This window comes from Myotis davidii, unplaced genomic scaffold, assembly GCF_000327345.1.
Source record: "Myotis davidii unplaced genomic scaffold, ASM32734v1 scaffold11, whole genome shotgun sequence".
NCBI lineage: Eukaryota > Metazoa > Chordata > Mammalia > Chiroptera > Vespertilionidae > Myotis > Myotis davidii.
In genome coordinates this window covers 1,234,517-1,240,983 of record NW_006285791.1, presented here as the reverse complement: position 1 = coordinate 1,240,983, position 6,467 = coordinate 1,234,517, and the positions used below count along the sequence as shown (strand labels likewise).

General features: G+C 44.6%; 1 protein-coding gene across 2 annotated transcripts in view; it reads right to left on the bottom strand.

Annotated features, from left to right (window-relative positions):
• Nucleotides 1-5,350, bottom strand: part of CDH20 (cadherin 20) — a 220,763-nt gene extending 215,413 nt beyond the window's left edge. For both annotated transcript variants that reach the window (XM_006756788.1, XM_006756787.1), the window contains exon 1: nucleotides 5,270-5,350. The gene's annotated coding sequence lies outside the window, so the exon portion shown is untranslated. The remainder of the gene's footprint in view (nucleotides 1-5,269) is intronic.
• Between the last annotated feature and the right edge of the window lie 1,117 nt (nucleotides 5,351-6,467).

Genomic DNA, 6,467 nt, shown 5'->3' with positions numbered 1-6,467 from the left:
ACCTTGTTCATTCAAATAAGGTCAGACCTAAAAGAAAGAAAAAAGTCAGGCTGATGATTTATCTAGAGGCATTTTAGTTCCTTATGCGCCTTTTTATAAATTTTTTTATTTTTGGTGAAAGGTTCACATAGCTTATTTTAGTTATAAATCTGGAGCAGGGGTAGAGTGGTGTAAGTGTACTGGGCATAGGTAATTTCATATTAGGGTTAGTTTTCTGCTTTCCTGGCAGATGTTGAACACAGTGTTTCAGATTGTGGTTGGGCTTGACCAGTTGCCATATGTCAAATAAACTTCTTTGACAACCACATGTGGCCATTACCATGATATGAAATTATTATTTTATTATGTTTACTCAGCATGGTCATGATATTAATGAGACTAAAGACCAAATTTTGTTATTAGTTTGTGAAACATTCTTATATATAGCAACAATATCCCCATTTCAGGCAGTGCTGGTCATGTCTTTGATATTTGTACTTTTCATGGTATTTTACATGACCAGCTCTTACGGCTTTGGGAGAAAAAAAATGAGTGGTACCATTATAACTTAGCATTTTCTTTAAAAAGATCCACAGTTTTTAGCTTTCCTTACTCCTTTATTGTAGTTATTCACTGATGTATTTCCATACCAAATGTGCTCTCTTTTATGATTCCTTAAGCTTAAAAAATATTGCATATACCTTGAGGGGAATTGGATCATTTCTATTTCGCATTGCACTTGAGTAATGCTTTGAGTTGAATACTCTGAGGGTTCTAAAATTAAGTTAATCCATATGTAATTAGGAATGTTCTTAACTAGACAGTCTTGGTTAGCAGGAGATTGGCAGGTTATTCTGAAAGTCTAGCAAACCATAAATAGCAATTAAATGAGAAAAGGCTAAATTTCTCTTGAAAATGTGTTGTTGTCATAACTTAATATGGCAACATGATTTTCTATTTTTAATTGTTGTAGACCATTTGTAAGATAGAATTTTGCCTTCTGAAAGCTTGATAGTTCTATAATTTTGTACCACTTACGCTTTTTAGCACTTAAGTATTTTGCCTTTACCAGCCCCTTTGATTTATGATGAATAAAATAAACTAAAGGTTAGTAAAGATAGTTTTGTACTTATTAAATACATTGAGACAAAATGAATATCCTGGAGAAACTAAGTATTTCTCTTTTGAGACTTTGTGTAATTTATTATGCCTTTAAAAAATAACATAGTACTTTTATTCCCAGTACAGTTATACTTAACTTTGACAGTAAAAGGTGTTCCTTTTTTAATTCAAAGAATGAAAACTTTGCTCCATACTCCATGTCAATATTGGGATTCAGGGAGGATTTCAATGTGCTAAATTCAGGATTCTGTCCCCTCCCGAGATGCTATGTACTTAATGCGCTCTGTAGTCTCTTACTTGTTTCTTCATTTGCACAAGTCATTTCAGAAGGAATTTATGACAGTGACATCTTTTAGTAAATAACAGTAAGTTATAGTGTACAATAACTGTAGATGCTCAGCTGCTTAAAAATACCTTTATCACTTAAAATACATTTTCTTTTATCTCCTAATTAGCATGAAAATACAGAGGAGGTTATTTCTTCAATTACATGTGCAAGATTAATCACTAGGCAATTTGTTTCACATTATAAAATAATTAAATGTAAAAAATGGAGTATTTACTTATTTACCCCTATATGCCTGTCAAAAAAGTGTTGGAAAAGTGCAAAAATATAGTGCTATTTGCATATATTTTTATTGAGCCAACACTAAGGCTTGCACCTAACTGGAATCTATTAATTAATACCAGAACTACCTAAGCCATTCATTCTTACTATAGTTTCCCATGCTATTTTAGAAAATGAGAAATTTTTCCATATACAGAGTAGAGCCTGGGGATGGGGCAGGGGTGGCAGCAGTGGGTCTAGCTCTTCAGTGTTCTGGGAACAGAGATAAGTGGTTTTGTTTTTTGTTTTGTTTTTTACTAACAGGATTTTCCAAAGTACCATCAAAGTGAAGCAAGTGAAGAGAGAGGTGGTGTGTTACTTTCCTGCTTTGTCCTTGCTCTTATTTTCGCTGCTCTGCACTCCTGATTGCAACACCACCAGATCAGAATAAACAATTAACTGTCTAATTATTCCAGTCACACCAGCCCACAATGAAATCTTTATTCCGTGTTTACAGCAATCTTTGGCAGAGGCTGTCTTGCTGTTTCTAAACTAAGAAGAACTGCCCTTTGGCTCCTCTCAGCATCAGCTGCCTTGGTTTCAGCCGTGGATGCCAATAATCAGACTGCTTTTTCTTCCAAAGTAGACACTTTTTTTAGGGTGAAAAGACCTATTCTCATCACCCCCCATATATTCTGGCTGATTTATGTTCTAGCCACTGCAGCTCTTCCTTCCGTATCTCTTTACATTTTTCCTCTGTCCATAGAACACCACCAGGCAAACCCCCATTCTAAGTCTAAAACTGGAAAAAATGCTTAACCAAACAGTGCTCACTACTATGAAGGAAAGAAAAATACAACTACTGGTTTATGGGGAGAAGGAAGTCAAGGAAATCCCTCCTGCTTTTCTAAACTGCTAATTTTCTAGCTCAAATGGCATTCAATGACTTCTCCACCAGGGGAAAACGTATTCACTTTTCAGTGGCTCTCTTGATTACTTCCAACTATTTACTTAAATTCGCCAATAGTTGCATGTGTTTGGGAAGCTTCAGAGTTTGAGGAATATTTACAGATATATAAGGGGCTGAAAGAGTACCTTTGAATCTCTTTGAAATGGCAAGGGCGAGCTATTGCAGTGTCCAGGCAGGGCCGTAGAAGTTAACACCAACCCGAAGATAAGATGCAGGCAATGCCTTTACCAAAGGGAAGAGGGAAAAACACCTGGGTTGGCCCTTTTTGAACCATCTGATGGAGTCCCCTCCCTGAACCTGAGAGCAGATGGTGGCCAATGCTGGGTCTCACTGCTCAGCTGTCTTTCCCAGAACATTTTCCTGTTTTGCAGGGATGATGGCATCTTTGTTCCCAAACTGGTCTCCAAACCCTCTGTGACGGTTCCCCTAACAACCGATGCTCGGCTCTCAGCTCCCAGCACTTACCACATTCGCACTGCTGATCCTGTGAGAAGTGGGTCATAAAATTTTACAGGGAAGAAAGGTAGAAGGGGGCGGTTCAGTAGTATAAACACTGATTAAATTCCTGGGCAACTCGCCCCAAATGAAAGATAATTTTTTCTACAAGTATGCACAAGCATGTCAAGAATGCTAAGTCATTTTTATGTGTATACTTCTCCGTTTTAATTTCACACTGCCACATGGCACACATGCTAAAAATGTATCAATCTCCTTAACCTGCAGTGAAGCAAACTTTTCACAAAACTTTAAAAATGCATATTTTATGGACTGTCCTTTCCCAGGATGCTCAAAGCATTTTGGGGATACAAAATGATAACTATCCTATTAGGAAGGCATGGCTATGGGTGCACTAGCAAACAGGGAAAATCCGCACTGGGAAGGAAAGGTTATACCAAAGTCAGTGGCAACAGCCTACCCAGACTCTGAGATCTTGGTTCCAATTCATACTACTTTCTGCTTGCTCTTCATTTGTCTCTCTGACAGGAAGGGATGTGGCCAGCAAGGAGGTTTGACCTCATCTCCCATACTGGTTTAACTCGGACACTATTCTCCCACACTCCTGCCCTATTTTCTGAGTCATCAGCTGGCCAAGTCTGTTCCGTGGAGGAGCTCTAACCAGGGGCCAGGCCAAGAGGAGGCAGCCGCAGGTGCCCTTGTGGCTGCCTCCAGTGTTGGGAACTGAAGCCTGCCCCTGCCAAGTAACATGCCCAGTGAGACTGTGAGGGTCACACTAAGAGAAAAATTAATTTCCAGGCAGTATAATACACAAGAGGAAAAAGCTGGGTCAAGCATGGGGTTCCAGACTGGCAGTGCCTTCAGGGTTCCACTGCCAGATGATGCAGAGAAAGGTAATCAGATAGACATTAATATTCATTTGTGGCCTTGGTGCAAGCACATTACAGAGTTGTGACTTTTTCTTGTTTTCACTGTTCTTAGGTAGATCCAGCTCCGTAGCTGGATCCCTGACACTGCCACATCTCTGGGGGGTAATTTTCTTTGGTGGGGAAGATACATCAGGAACCAGAGGGTGTCAGGGGACATTTTATTTGGTGAGGGGCAGGCTCAGTTTCCAGGCGAACTATAAGTCAGAAGACAAAATCCTTCCTGGCATTTGTGCCAATAACAACATCAATAGCGTTAATACTGGTGATAATAATGGCAACAAGAATGAAACAGCAAGCTGTGAATCTTTCAGGCGACCAAGCAATCCCCTATTGATCTGCATCCAGTGCTCTTACTTCCTGCCTGGTCTCCGCAGGAGAAGAAAGGCTCTGGTGCTGCCTCGGGGCTGCCCTCCAGGTTTCAGCCCCCAGCCCGCCCGGAGGTGGATAGCCAGGCAGAGGTCTGGCTTCAGACTAAGTCCAGCCCACAGTCTCTCCTGTTGCTAAGGGCCAGTTGGGTTTCCGCTGTAGCATTTCCTTTACAAATCTGCAACTTTCACCTCTCACTGCTCCCTCACCTCAGTACTTCCGCCCTACTCAGTGCAACTACAACGTGCAAAGCACAAACAACCCGCACGCAATCCAGCAATTCAGAGCTTTCCCTGGAAGTGTCAAGGCCCGGGGACAGGAAATCCGGGGAGTTAGCGATGTCCGGCAGGTGGTCGGGACACAAGTCATCACCACATTCTTCTCTCTCGGCTGAGCTCGGGTGGGGGTGCTGCTCTAAGCACGACTGAAACCGGACTCACAGGCGCCCGGCGCCTCCCCGGAGCCTGGATCTCTAGTCCCCCTTCCCTTCCCGGGCGCGCATCCCTAAGCGAGGGACGCAGCTGGCCCTCTTCCATGGGCGGCTGGAGGGAGGCGCCGCCCTTGGGGCAAGCGAGAGCGAAGCCCAGCCTAGCGCCCCAGCGAGTCTCCCTACCCCCGCGTGCCCAGCTCCGGCTGCCAGTGCGCGCATCCTCCTTTACCCCGCTGCGCCCCAGCTTCCTTATCCCAGAGAGCGGTTTCCCAGTCCAGACATCCCTTCACGTCCCCTTCCTCCCAAAGTCCGAGGAAGTCCGATTTCCACCTGCCCGCAGACTCGCTGCGGAGGCGAGTATTTGCGGGGAGAGCGCGTCAGGGAGCAGGACCCCGCGCAGAGCCTGGGATCGACTTCCCCCGAGAGCCTGGGGACAGACGCAGGGGCCTGACCCGAGCTCTCCGCTTTACCTGGCACGGCCGGCGACTCTCCGAGGACGTTCGGTCCAGGCTCCTCCAGGGCGGGCGTCCAGCTCACATTGCTGCCAACCTTCACAGCTTTTCTGCCTCCGGATCTTTTGCAAAGTCTCCGCGTGGTCACCAGGAGTTGGGCGGCAATGCCGGGAGCGCTTACTCCGCGGATGCCCTGCCCCTGCCTTCCCTCGGTCCCCTGCACTGGACCCCGCCAGGGAGAAGACCTCTTATTTGTGGTCACCGTCCCTTGAGCGTGGTGCACAATCCGCTTCCACTCCCTCGCGCCTTCACTAGCCGGAGTGGCTGCCGCCTGCCTGTGCCGCGGGTCCTCATTTCCCTTCTCATGAATATTCTGACAGAGGCTAATGCCGGTGAAAATTGAATTAGCCAATTGGTGCCAGGAATGTGCGCTCCGCTCCTTCCTTCTGAGGAGCTGTCAGAACACCACCAGAGGAAAGCAATTAGCCTCCGATTGGCACCCTGTGGTTTAGACCAGTGAGGGGCAAAATGGGTTAATTCTTTAAATGCAGTTTAGATGCGTATGTAAACTCTTCTATTGGCTGAGGGAGTGAGGAAATGTTAAGAGGAAGAGGAAAGGGGGTAGGCAGATTGGGGGGTGGGGGGAATGGCATATCTACATCCAAACCCCATTGAAATGGAAGTTGAAGTGACTTATTCTGCATAGATTCTAGATTCTGGAAGAGGCAGTTAACAGAAAAAGATAGGCAAACAGGATCAGAAAAGAGGTGAATAGCATCCTAGGTTTAACCTTGACCTTGAGGGTGCAGAGGATGCTAATTTTCAAGAGGAGGAGTGAGGAGAGATCACGGAGGGAGAAGAGAACCTCAATCATTGATCTACCAGTGAGGAGGGGGGGTCAATGGGGGAACATCTGTCATACTTTCAACAATAAAGATAAATTTTAAAAAAAGATTTATCCACATGCTCATATTTCCTTGCATTATCATCATAACAAAACCATAGAGTTTTAAGCCTTTGGATGAAGTAGGATTGGAGCAGAGGTACTTGAAAGGGCAGAAGTTTCAGAGGAGGAAGCTGAGACTGCCTTGGTGAAGAGCACTATGACAGAGCCATTCTAGGAGGTGATTCCAACTATAGACCAATCTTCGATATTCTAGGGTCAAATAGGCAAGGTAAACAGGAGGGACAATCTCTCTCTTATCTCCAGCCCTTC